Genomic DNA, 14,518 nt, shown 5'->3' with positions numbered 1-14,518 from the left:
ATGCCAACTTTCTAAAAGTGGCATTTTCAGAATTGTGACTTGAAATCCTACTTTACCAATAAAGATGATTTTAAATTACAACTCATTTGAGTGTGAAAAACATATCTCTTTGTGCTCCCAATCAAAATGTAATAAGTATTCAATATAATAAGGTAATCCCATGTAAGTCAATAGGAGAGATAGTTCTTATAACAGTGAAAACTGACTTTAGGGATTTTTCACTGCTTGGACATGTAAAACTCAAACCTGCATGTCCTACTTTTAAATACAATGCTCTCTTCCTAATGAGCCGTTAGGACCTACTTTAGTGGCGACGTATATGTATCATAAATTAAGGTTTAGGCCTGGCAAAAGGTTATTTTTGCCGGGTTGAAATGGCAGTTTCAAACTGCACTACAGGTTGCAGTTGCAGGCCGGAGGCATATTTTTAAAAGGCTACTTCACTGGGTGGCACAATGAGTACTGCAGACCCACTGGTAGCGTTTAATTGACAGGCCCTGGGTACATGTATTACCATTTAATAGGGACTTATCAGTAAAGTAAATGTGACATTCAGGTTTAAGTCAATTTCTACCATGTTTGAAGCAGAGAGCACATGCACTTTAGCACTTGTTAGCAGTGGTTTAGTGCACATGGTTTTATTTTATTTATTTTATGGAGTTTATAGAGCGCGCAGCTACCCCCGAAGGGGTGTCCCGGCGCTAAAATCCAGGGGTTTCCCAGGTGAAAGGGGAAGTGAAAAAGAAGGAAATAGTGGGGAGACTAGAGTCCGGAAAAGAGCCAGGTTTTAAGTTTGGCTCGGAAGATGGTTTCAGAGGGACAGAACCTCAGTTCAAGTGGAAGGGAGTTCCAAAGTCTGGCGGCAATGACACTGAAACCTCTGCCACCGGTTCTGGACAGTCTGAAACGGGGCGAGATCAAGAGGCGAAGGTCATTGGATCTGAGGGATCTGGTGGAGCGGGATATCGAGACCCGATTTTTCAGATAAGTGGGACCGAAGTTGTTGACGGCTCGATAAGTGAGAGTGAGGACCTTAAACTGGATGCGGCTAGCCACAGGGAGCCAATGGAGTTTCCTCCGGTAAGCAGAAACAGATTGACGGTACGGGATATTACCGATCAGTCTGGCTGCAGCATTCTGGACAATCTGCAGCCGGCCAATCAGGTACTGGGGGGCCCCTGCATAGAGACTATTAGCATAGTCCAAGTGGGACGTGATGAGGGCCTGAGTGACTGTGCGGCGGGAATCCAGGGGGAGATAGGGAAGGATCTTTCTTATCATGCGTAGTTTCATAAAGCAGGCGGAAGTAACTTTATTGATCTGGGTTTTGCATGACAAGGAGTCATCAAATTGGAAACCAAGATTCCGTGCCGAGTGAACAGGGGATGGGGCAGGATCAAGCGCCGTAGGCCACCACCAAGCAGAGGGGATAGGGGTTTTCTGATTAAAAAACAGAACCTCTGTTTTATCTGCGTTCAATCTAAGGTGGTTCGAAGTCATCCAGCCACTGATGTTATTAAGGCATTGGCGAAAGTTGAGGAATGCGGAGTCAGAGTGGTCCCGGAAGGAAAACACCAGCTGTGTGTCGTCAGCGTAAGAGACCACCTTGACTCCGTAAGATTCCACAACGTCAGCCAAGGGGGCCAGATAGACATTGAAGAACAGGGGGCTTAGGGCGGAGCCCTGTGGCACCCCACATGACAGAGGTTTTTTCTCTGACTTAAAAGGACGTAATAGGACCCTTTGACTTCTGGATGAGAGGAAGGACTCGATCCAGCTAAGGGCAGTGCCACCGATGCCTATCTGCTTAAGACGATCCAGAAGGATGGGGTGAGAGACCGTGTCGAATGCTGCGGACAGGTCGAGGAGAACCAGCATGGCCTCCTCGCCCCTGTCCACGCATTCTCGGATGGTTTCAGATACTTCCAGCAGGGCCGTCTCGGTACTGAATCCTGCTCTGAAACCGGATTGAGATCCATGAAGCAGAGAGTGGTCTTCTAAATAGTCCGTAAGTTGGAGCTGTACGGCCTTTTCCAGGACCTTGGCGGGTTTAGGAAGAAGGGAAATGGGACGGTAGTTAGAGAAGACAGCGGGGTCTGCGTCTGCCTTTTTCAAAATAGGGATCACCAAAGCCTCCTTCCAGGTGGTAGGGAAGAAGCCATGGTGAAGGGAGGCATTCCAGACGGAAAGGAAAGGGCAGGCCAGTGAAGGCGCCAGTTCTCCCATGATTTTTGCGGGGACCGGATCAGAGGGGGCACCAGATTTACAGCAAATGAGTAGTCTGATAGCCTCGTCCAGGTGGAGTTTGTTAAATGAAAGGAAAGATGGAGACTCTGGGGGACTAGTAAAAGAGGATGGAGTGACAGACTCTGTGGGGAAGGAGACACAGAGTCTGTTAATCTTTTCCAGAAAGAAATCTGAGAGTCCCTCACAAAGAATCTGAGAAGCGGTGTTCTGGGGGGCCCTGGCCGGAGGGTTAATAAAGTCTTTAACGATGCTAAAGAGCGTTTTTGATGAATTTTTGGCTTTATTAATTTGAGCGGCAAAGTGGTCTTTCATCGCGCATTTTTTAAGTTTGAGGAATTGTTTTAGGGCCGTTCTGTAAAGATGTTTGGCTTCAGGATCGTAGTTAAGTCTCCACTTGCGTTCGAGAGCCTTACATCTGCTTTTCTCCTCCCGAAGGGGGGTGGAGAACCAGGGAGCAGAGGGTCGCGACCTGGTGGAGGAGATGGTAATCTGGGGGGCAATAGAATCAATTGCTTTAAGGAGAGTAGAATTCAACCTAGAGACATTTTCATCAATGTCCGGGGAGAGGTGCTCCGACTGAAAGTGGAATAGTGGGTCCAAGGTAGCGCAAGTGACCTTGTGCCACTTTCTTCCGAGTTCCCTCCTAGGGGCCATAGGGGCAGATTTGCGTCCCAGAGTGATAGAGAATGGGATGAGGTAGTGATCAGTCCAGGTCAGGGGAAGAGGCTGAAGGACAGTGATGAGCGGAAAATTGGCGAATATAAGGTCCAAGGTGTGGCCTGCCACATGGGTGGGACCTACAACCAGTTGTTTAAGATTGAGGCTCTCCATGGTATCCACCAGGTTGGTAGCTTTAGCGCAGAGCGGGTTATCTATGTGGAGATTAAAATCGCCCAGGACAATGAAATTTTGGTGTTTAATAGATAGGTCAGCCAATAAGTGGACAAGGGCAGTGAGGGGGGGGGCGGTGACGGGGGGGGGATAGTAGACTAGTGTGCCAGCTAAGATAGCTGACGCGGAGTCAGAGATAGAGAAGTACATGGCTTCGAGTGTACCTAGATCAGCAAGTTTAGTGAAAGTCAGCTGGAAAAAGGATTTAAATATGACGGCAAGACCGCCTCCAGACTTACCTCCAGCCCGATTCAGGCATTTGATGTCATATCCTGGGGGGATAGCCAGATAGATATCCGGCGAGGAAGAATCTGTGATCCATGACTCGGTTAAAAAGAGAATATCCCATTCCTCAGATGAGATGGACAACCAGATGTCATTGGCGTGACGGGGAAGAGACCGGCAATTAATCAGGCCTGCTCGCAAGGTGTACTGATTAGAGGAGAAAGGCTGTGGTGGTGGGCAAGGGGAGAGAAGAGGTTGGCAGGGCGGAAGAGTAAAGTTGCATTGTGAGCAGAGATAGTGAGCGGTATCCAGGTGATTAGGGGTGCAGCGGGGGCTAGTTGGGCATAGACGCGTATTAAGTGAAAGTAGTTGGGCAGTAGTCCAGCAGATGCGGGCAGGACTAGTGGAAGAAACAGGGGGACTGGCCCTGGGCCCGGTCCAGGCCCGGACGGGCCCAGACGGGCTTGCCTTTGGCGCGCCTTCGGCGCGCTGACGGCGCGCCCGCTGCGCCCGTCCGCTGCGCTTCCTGGCGAGACACATCTTTTATGTCTGTGTGAGAGGGAACATGGGGGTGTGGCCAGCTGAGGTGGGCGTGTCCGCCGTGGCGCCTCGCCCTCAGTGATGGCGACAGGTAGCGTTCGTTGCAGCGCTAGGAGCGCTGTTTAAGTGCACAGGGAGGTGATGTTAAAAGCAGAGTATCACACAACAAAGTATTTAAAAGAAGATATTCACTCCCGGCTTCCGCCTCAGGAGACTCCCAAATTAAAGTGACGCGCTTTCCAGCTGCGCGCACTTTATAGTGTCAGGGGGGGGCGTGGCCAGCTGAGGTGGGCGTGTCCGCCGTGGCGCCTTGCCCTCAGTGATGGCGACAGGTAGCGTTCGTTGCAGCGCTAGGAGCGCTGTTTAAGTGCACAGGGAGGTGATGTTAAAAGCAGAGTATCACACAACAAAGTATTTAAAAGAAGATATTCACTCCCGGCTTCCGCCTCAGGAGACTCCCAAATTAAAGTGACGCGCTTTCCAGCTGCGCGCACTTTATAGTGTCAGGGGGGGGGCGTGGCCAGCTGAGGTGGGCGTGTCCGCCGTGGCGCCTCGCCCTCAGTGATGGCGACAGGTAGCGTTCGTTGCAGCGCTAGGAGCGCTGTTTAAGTGCACAGGGAGGTGATGTTAAAAGCAGAGTATCACACAACAAAGTATTTAAAAGAAGATATTCACTCCCGGCTTCCGCCTCAGGAGACTCCCAAATTAAAGTGACGCGCTTTCCAGCTGCGCGCACTTTATAGTGTCAGGGGGGGGGCGTGGCCAGCTGAGGTGGGCGTGTCCGCCGTGGCGCCTCGCCCTCAGTGATGGCGACAGGTAGCGTTCGTTGCAGCGCTAGGAGCGCTGTTTAAGTGCACAGGGAGGTGATGTTAAGAGCAGAGTATCACACAACAAAGTGTTTAAAAGAAGATATTCACTCCCGGCTTCCGCCTCAGGAGACTCCCAAATTAAAGTGACGCGCTTTCCAGCTGCGCGCACTTTATAGTGTCAGGGGGGGGCGTGGCCAGCTGAGGTGGGCGTTTCCGCCGTGGCGCCTCGCCCTCAGTGATGGCGACAGGTAGCGTTCGTTGCAGCGCTAGGAGCGCTGTTTAAGTGCACAGGGAGGTGATGTTAAAAGCAGAGTATCACACAACAAAGTATTTAAAAGAAGATATTCACTCCCGGCTTCCGCCTCAGGAGACTCCCAAATTAAAGTGACGCGCTTTCCAGCTGCGCGCACTTTATAGTGTCAGGGGGGGGCGTGGCCAGCTGAGGTGGGCGTGTCCGCCGTGGCGCCTCGCCCGCAGTGATGGCGACAGGTAGCGTTCGTTGCAGCGCTAGGAGCGCTGTTTAAGTGCACAGGGAGGTGATGTTAAAAGCAGAGTATCACACAACAAAGTATTTAAAAGAAGATATTCACTCCCGGCTTCCGCCTCAGGAGACTCCCAAATTAATGCAAACAAAAATTAATTCAGGAAACCAGGAGGAGTGAAGTCAGAAAGTTTGGGGGAATGCCACACCAAGGATGCCAGGTCTAACAAACCGTAAGCTTATTAATATCTTTGCAATGTGATTGAGCCATGGAACATTATAAGTGTTGCTGCTTTGCCAAATTTCGTGGGCAGATATGAGGTAGGTTGCAAGATTTTTTTTAACTTTTTTAGTCGTGTAAGATTTGTTTTAGCCCATATTCGATGAAAATACACAAAATATTAGAGTGCAACAAAAGCTGTGCTATTGTTCATGCCCAGTTGATGCCCTTGGGCAGCCATTGGTGTACCCAAGCCAAAATGTAGTAGGCTGCACAAAACTGGTCTTCAATATTCTGAAGGCTGAGAGTCTTATAGTATCCTCAAAGCTCAGCCCTGTACAAGCTGGCTGCCAATGCTATAGCTTGGTAGACTTGCAGTGCTGGTTTAATCAGTCTTCACCCGCATTTACCATGTTAACGTGCTGGGACATGCAAGATTCACTTTTGAACTTCGGTTTCACTCATGTAAAACTTGTATCGAACCTGATCCCCAAACAGCCATAGAAATCAACATGATGCAACAGTCGGTTGTATACTTTAAATACTCTTTTCAGGTTGCGCCCTGAGTTGACCAGCATATACTTTGTCTCAGTGACATAGATTATGAGTTTTTTTCTGAGTACACTAAACTTAAAAGCCCTTCAGTAAGTTGTGCAAAGAAAGCTCTGTACAGGCGGACAATACGGCATCATCAACAAATAGTAGAATCGGCATTTGGTCTCTCTCTATGGTTGGACCATCCAGATTTAGGGCGGATAGATGCGTCTTGACGTTGATAAACAAATTGAATAGAAGGGTTGCTAGAACGCATCCTTTCCTTATGCTGGTTTTTATTGGGAAGTTTGGTGTGTGCCTACCCTTTCGCCCTCATTTTACTGTAGCCTGTATGAAGTTGTGTGCACTGCATTCATGAGCTTCGTGCAGAGCCCTAGATCTTTCTGGCTCTGCCACAGGGCTGAGCAGTCCACAGAATCAAATACTGTTATATGATCAATGAAGGTCAAACAAAGCGTTGAAATTTTGCTATGCATATACTATGGACAAACAGGGTTCAGTTTGATCTCCTGGTCAATTGTGTCTTGTCATTTGCAGAAGCTGGCTTGGAATGGCAGCAAGATGTTATAATCATCGACACACGACTCTAGGCGCACGAGTAGTAGCTTAGCATACATTTTTCCACTACCGTTCAGCAATGAGATCGGACAGTAGTTTGTTGGATCATTGCAAGGGCTTTTCTCGTGCAACGCTACAATGAATGCAGAGCTGCAAGATGCAGGAACCATTCCAAACTCCCAAATTGAATTGAACACTATGGTCAATACAGCCACTTAAACTGACAGGTTATTACGCTAAGTATCTGTGGAAATTCTGTCCAGGCCTGGTGCTTAAATTTACTTCCGGCTGGGGATGGCGACTAAGACTTTATCTTCAGTAAACTCTGGGCATAAGGTGGCTAGTTTTTCAAAAGTTGTTATTAGGAGATTGGAGGATTCTACTGCATTACTACCTCTCAAAACAAGTGAGAACTGTTAATTTTGCTTGCTTTGACCGTAGAGTGCTGTACCCAGAAACACGCTGTGGGATACCTGATTGGCTGGACCTCAGCAGCCCCATCTAATTAGACCCCAAAAGTGCTATGTCTTTTTGTCATAAAAAGCCAGTTGGCTTGCTTCCCATGCTTTGACATGACAATGTCTTTTTTTAAATTTAATTTGGTGTTTATATAGTTTCTTTAGTGTGTAAACGTGTGCCACACCCATTGGGGAATTCAATCTATGGCACAGGGCAATGGCTAAGGATTGGTTTAGTTTTAAGTCTTCGCTATCGACCCATTCAATGATGAACTTTTCCGTGCCACGTGATTACCTAGAAGGGGTAGATGAGCAATTTTGTGCCAATTTTTGGGCTGATTTTTAATTATTTTTCAACCTGCTGATGGCGACTGGACTTACCAAGTCCTTTAGTTTTATTATCTCTTCATATTTACATTTACGTTGATCACCTTCCCTGCATGGTTTGCAATGCAGCAGGGATTCTACCATTGAATATTTTTCCTGTTCGGCCTAACAATAAATTTGACCAGCTTGAGGATTAATGATGTTTCTAGTCTTGGTCATTCCAACTCTCAATTTTCAGTGCCATGCTTAGAGGGTCATGATCACTTTCAATCCTCCTCATGGCGCAACAACATGCCATGACTCCTAATTCAAGAACACATAATCAATTAGGCTGGCATGTTTGCCTGCTCTAAACATGGATCGCGCAGGGCAATCGGACATGGTTCGACGGTTTATAGACTGCAGTTCGTATCTAAGTAAAAATTTGCTCAGGAAACCACCAAGCTTGGTGACCCCTAGCTTAATGACAAAAAACATTATTTTGAAACAATTATCAATCAATATGGTTTTGGAAAAATCAACCCTTCTTGCAATGACAGAGATCATCAACAGTCACATACTATCAATAATCAATAGACATACATCAATAGAAGGGCCATTAACACAGACAGACAAGTTCGGGCTGGTGTGATTATGAGTTCTGTTGCTGCCAATGATACAGCGGTAATAAGGGCTGCTGCGAATTTAAAGCAAGGAGAAAAGACATTTCAATTAAGAGGCAGAAGCTGAGAATATGGCCATCTGTGGCGTGTCTAAATAAAACTGTGTCAGCAGCTGGAAACAATTAGCCCCTCTGGGCTGAATGCTTTTGAGGTCACAGATAACGAAGAATATAAAACACATGGGTGAGAGCAGCGCGAGTAGACGGAGAAGCAAGACATCAGTATGACAAGCAGTTCAAGCACTTCACTCTTCTATTATTGATGTGACAGAAAACAAGCCTTGCAAGTAAAAAGCTGCATTAATGTGTGAATATTAACAAAATGGAGAACGAGAAACACTGTGATGACCTTGGTAGCCAGTTAAGGGCAATGGGGTGTATTCATTCAACATTAGAATTTGGTAACCATTCGTGATGGGTTGAAGCCTCAGAGATAGTCCGAAAAAATTAAGGATACAGGAGTAAGTGGAGCCCAAGCGCATTTTGGCGCAAATTATTAGACAAGGACGCTGTAAAATATGTTTACAGTAAGTACCTTTTTGTGATGCAATGTGACATGATGCAATGTTATGTTACCTTATGTTATGTTTTTGAGGGGAATGTTATAGCATTGCCACCCACAGCTGTTAAAGACTCTGGACCAGAGTCAGAGGCTCGAGCCACAGGTGAGGAGCTATAGTGAGGGCAAGAGCCTTTAGCGACTTGCTGGATTTAGCCCTTTTTGCAAGATCTCCTCCAGAATTCTGGCTTCTGTTGCTGAAACCGTTTTTGTTGGAATTATGACTGTGCACTTTTTCCCTGCTGACCAGTGGTAAAGTGCTTGTGCTCTCTCCCTAATACATGGTACACTTTGTACCTACCTGATTGGGACATTTAATTCACTTGTAAGTCCCTGGTACATGGTACTCCATGTACCCAGGGCCAGTAAATCAAATGCTGCTAGGGGGCAGCAGCACACATGATGCCACCCACTAAGGTAATATTTTAAAACATGTCTCATGCCTACCACTGCAGACTGTAGTGCAGGTTTGAATTGCCATTAGACTTGGCAAAAATAAACCTTTTGCCAGGCCCAAACCTTCCTTTTTAATACATATAGGTCATCCGTAGGGTAGGCTCTACCAGCCCACAGGGCAGGATGCATTGTATTTGAAAGATAGGACGTGTAATTAAGTTTTACATGTCCTGCCAGCAAAAAACTCTTAAAGTCATTTTCTTTTGATGCAAGGCTTTTCTCACCCATTGAATAGAATAGAATAGGATAGAATAGAATGTATCGAGGTTCGATTAATTAAAATCATTACTTCTCAAAAAACATAAATACAATCAAAAATATATCATACAAAATTTTAATATGGAAATGCATATATTCATTTACCCACCCCTTTGAAACCTAAAAAGTTCATTGCTTGCCTGGTCATCCTATCTTAATAGGTTCCCATTCTCGACCTCCCAAGTTCCATTTCCCCAGGTCGAAGTCACTATATAATAAAAAATCGAGTTTGTGGTCTAGTCCTTTCCTGTACCATGACCTCATCCGCAGTACATGTATTTGTCTTTGTACATGTATTTATATAATGCAAATCACCGACCCGGTATCTAAGCGCTTGCTTAGGGAACCCGTCCTGGTATTCCCCTGTGAGATAACCCCGGCAGGGTTTCCGCAAGGTGAAAGCCAGGCATCCCGCCGCGAGGGGCCGTTGTGGAGATTAAGCAAGCTATTGCCCAGAGTCGCAGAGTGTGAACTCGTGAATCGAGTAGGCACCGGAGCGAGAATTGTCAAGTCCGTGGACATTTTATGGACTCAGGACCCCGCCGAGCCGGGAATTGAACCCTGGTCCCGGGCTGACCTCTGCTTCCAGGTAAGCCCTTCATATCAATACCAGCATCCCAGTGTAGCCCGTTATCACCATGCCACCTGTATATAATTGCAAATGGTCTGCATTAATCTGTCATAGGAAACAGGTAGCCCAAGTAAGGCACAGATCCTCTATCTTGCACAAGAACCAAAAGTGCTACGTGCATAAAGTACTTTGTGCTCCATTTACCAGCAAACCATTAACCCTTATCATTCCATCTCCTGCTAAACCAAATCTACCAAAAATGTGCCACACTACTACTACTCCCCTAAGAGGCTATATGTGCAGCTTTGCTCCAGTTGCCTCTGAGGCCTTAATGTACTTTATGTGTTGTGGTTGCTTCTTTCATAAACTTTAAAAAAAACACCCAGATAACTGGCTAGATTCACCTTTTATGCAGCATAAAACAGACCATTGACTAATACTGGGTTTCTTATTACATTTAATAAGTGATAACATCAGATTGAGAGCAGTTAGAGATATGCCGTTTGCACTCAATCGAATTGTAATTCAAAATCCTCTTTAATGATAAAGTTGGTGTCTAAGTCGCACTTCTGAAAATGACACTCTTAGGAAGTTGTCATTTTCTTGTCCTAAACATTTGCACCTTTTGTAAGTGTCCTGGGTCACATGACTGACAACCGTTCTGCTGTTGATGTTTTTATCTTGCTTCAAGACAGTGACACAAAGAGGATTAGGTGTGAGCAGGATGGATCGTCCTGCCAAGATGACTGGGGCAGAGTGGTACCTAGTCCCACTTACATTTCAGCACGCACAAAGCAAACTGACAATACCCTTTTGTCACCGGGAGACTTCTAGGAACCTTGACAGGGGAAGGAAAGAGCTTTCCAGAACCAGATGTGGGGGTATTATAGGAAAAGCCCCACTTCAAGGACTGACACCAAGTATACATATTAGACCTCCAGATGCAGTCTTGAGGACGTTCCTGGACCTGTGGACATTACAGAAGGACTGCTTGCTGCCCAGAGGACTGCCCTGCTGCTATCAGAAGACTAGCCTGCTGCTTGCGAACTGCCTTGACCCCTAGAAAGCTGCCTGATTCTTGAATACTGCCCTGCACTTTGAGAAGGAAGACAGAACCTGCTACCTTCATCCCAGGATACCCGAGTGATATCAATAGTCAGTTAGCTGACTTCATGTGTGTGCTGCAAGGACAGGCTCTAGAGGCCTCTCTGCAACTGCTCAGCTAACCTGCTGCACTGGATCTGCCTGCACCTACAACTGGACCTGCCTGAGCCCTTCTGGCCTCTACCTAAATGAGTCTCTGATTCCTTAAAGGTGCCCCAGGTCCTGAACCATGGGCTGGCATTAGAGAGAACTCATCCATGCCCAGATGAAGGATCACTCAAACCCAGCACGAAGCGAGGCAAAGCCCCACAAAGCTTCGCACAGCTGGACAAAGCCACATAAAGACTCACCACATGGCTAAAAGCCTCATCGGAATGGACAGAGTGATTAAAAACTGTTCAAAGCCTCACTGCACGTTGAAAGCTTCATCAGAACAGGCGCAAAGCCTCACAAAGTAACACTGTGCAGACCTCGCCTCAAGGAAATAAGGTACAACTCCCAGTCGCCAAACTCAGTAATGTGACAGGCCTGCGCACCATCGTGCTTGGCTTGAACCTGTGACTTTGTCTCGGTCCAGTGTGAACACATACCCTCAATTTGTGCTTTTTGTTTTTTATCTAAAGATTTAAAATTCTATTTCTCCAGTCATATTGATTGCATGATTTTTGTCATCCTGGTATGACTTTATTTGTTACAATTTACTTCATTTATGTAAATTGTTTTGTGATTTTTATTGTGTAGTGTTTTCACTTTATTGCTGCTTGTGCGCTTCATAAATCCTTTACACTTTACTTGTAAGTTAAGCCTGACTGCTTTTGTGCCAAGCTACAAGAGGGTTAAGCATAGGTTAATTAAGTGACTTTTGCGGCTTATGACAAGCATTGTGGTGCTTGTCTGAGTGGGGCTCTCTCCTCTCACCAATAACCCCATTTCTTTCACAACCATTATCCTAATGCTGGTCTAATTCCGAACTACCCGAATCATGGCGCGGCGCCATTATACATCCAATTTTAAAGCGAGGTAAGAGATCAGATCCAAAAAACTACAGGATGATCACCCTAGTGGATGTAGAATCGAAATACTATGCCAAACTGCTTCTTCACGACCTGGCATCCTGGGCAACAAAAAAACACCGAATACCTTTTAACCAGACAGGATTCGTGCAAAAATCAGGCACAATTACCAACTTACTCGCAATATCGATCCTGATGGACAAAACGGCTGCCTCCGAAATGTTCATCCATGCCGGTTTCGTGGACTTTAAGGCCGCCTTCGATCGTGTGCCTCGAAGCCTATCATGGCTCAAACTACGGAAATGGGGGATTCCTCCAATACTGCTACGAGCCATAATTGCGCTCCACACCAATACCTGGATCCGCATAAAACTTGGGGATGGATCACACACATCAAGGAAAGTATTAACATCACGCGGAGTGAAACAAGGCTGCGTGTTAGCGCCTCTTCTTTTCAACCTCTTCATTTCTGATCTGTCAGAGTCACTCGATGAGGTTAACTCTCATCCGCCAAAACTCACTGGGGTAAGAGTTAGTAATCTATTGTATGCAGACGACCTGGTTCTGCTGAGCCACACCAGGGTTGGCTTACAAAGACTCCTTAATAAATTGTCCCTTTATACCATCAGAAACAAATTAGAACTGAATCTAACAAAGACAAGGGCAATCACTTTTGGGTCAAGGAAATACAGAGGCGGCGGTTGGTTATACAATGGTAAGAAGGTAGAAAAAGCAAACACTTACAAGTACCTGAGGGTCCACATGGACTGAAGGGGCTCCTTTTCTAAACATAGAGATGAGGTAGAGGCCAAAGCTCTTTCTATCCAGGTTGCATTCAAGACACTCGCCAGACATCTCTCTGGGCCATCCCTGACCCCTCTCATAACTGTCATGAAGGCAAAAATCACTGGCTTTCTACCTACGGCCAGGAGATCATGCAAGGGAAGGACAACAGTCTTGTGAATAAAATAACAATAAGAATATTCAAACAAGCGTTGAACCTGCCGAAATCCTCATCCCCTGCTCAAATACACCTTGAGTTCGGCCTTCAAGACCACCATGCGGTGGGGGCAGGAGCATTCATTAGGCTGTGCAATAAGCTGCGTAGTTCAAGAAAAGGAAGCCTGGAGGCCCTCCTGTGGCAGGAAATTTCCGTTGGTCAGCTAGGTGGAACATACCGGCGCTATTTACATGATTCATTAAAACTTCTGGACTCGGAGGAAATTTGGAATTTGAATCCATCACAGCAGGCACTCAAAATCTATATAAAGAGGAATGTTCGCCTCTAGTCCTTTCACTCGGACAGAGCTCAACTTGCTAAACGTAAGCATGCCTGGACAATCATTCATTGGTTTAAGCCAGGGGTCATGGCCCCATACCTGTCATGCACCTACTCCGTGTTATGGAAAAAAAGATTCATGGCCCTCAGAATGGGCAAATGGCCATTCTTGTACCATCTGCCGAGTTGGAAACGTGCAAACACCGAGGTAGCGTGCAGGGGGTGTGGTAGTGACAAGGAATCAATCGAGCATGTGGCATGTCACTGTCCAGTACTTCTCGACGACCGGAAGTCCATGTTAAAAAGTGAATGGAACAAACTGGGTATACGTACATGCAGACAAGCCATACTCGCATCAATGAACCCGGACAACCCAATGCTTAACATTCGGTTTACCAAGTTCATGACAAGAGCAGCAATAAGATTTTCAACCGGAAATGCCAACAAGTAAACAATGGTCAACATTAAATGGGATGATCTACCCCTTTGTACAGTGAAAAAGCAGCCGATCGAGGCTGCATTCTTTCAAAAATGCAACATGAATTATTGTGGTAATAATCCTTTCAAAATTCATAATTAAAAAGAAATCATAATAGAACACAAATACAGATTATTACAACGCATGCCTTGACTCAGTCACTCCCATCCAATAAAATTGATCACATTGTTTCACAATTATACACTGTAAAAATGGTGAGAGTCAATAATTGTCAAAATTCCAAAGTTCTATCATATGCTGTGCTACTTTAGGTATAATCACATATTATATTACGTCATTCCACTTAATTTCTTGTTATAAGGAATTTAAGAAGCGTCCTTACAGCACAGTGCAGGGCATGGGGTTTTATTTGACAGCAAATATGGAGGACTCTTTATTACCAACCTGCAACTGTTTTTGTAACGTTTCGTTATTTCTCGTTTCATTGTTGAATTTTCACTAAATTAATTAACAGCTCTAAATTATGATGAATCCAAAAAAAATTAAAATGTACAATCTCATAATTTGTAAACTCGTCCGATATTTCAGAAACACACTTCAGACAATCGTAAACCCGTTAATAATAATGTTTACTGTTTACTTGTTGGTGCAAGCAGAAGTACAAGTGTGTGTTGGAACATGATGCAGTTTAAAAAATCTCACGTAAACCAAATATATAATATACACGATGTATATAGACAGAAAAATTACTTTTATAGTAATCTGACCTGGTGTACAGTTTTTCAGCATTCACAGACATGAACATTTAGAGAAACTTAACCTTTCGAAAAAGGTTGTCACAGGCTTATTTTCTCAGTGTGATTTTGC

General features: G+C 45.5%; 1 protein-coding gene across 2 annotated transcripts in view; it reads right to left on the bottom strand.

Annotated features, from left to right (window-relative positions):
* The window catches only part of GPC6 (glypican 6), a 3,590,060-nt gene that overhangs the window by 3,538,486 nt on the left and 37,056 nt on the right, over positions 1–14,518 (bottom strand). The gene's annotated exons all lie outside the window — the stretch shown is intronic.

Source organism: Lissotriton vulgaris, chromosome 8 (genome assembly GCF_964263255.1).
Source record: "Lissotriton vulgaris chromosome 8, aLisVul1.2, whole genome shotgun sequence".
NCBI lineage: Eukaryota > Metazoa > Chordata > Amphibia > Caudata > Salamandridae > Lissotriton > Lissotriton vulgaris.
This window is presented reverse-complemented; position numbering and strand designations above follow the sequence as displayed.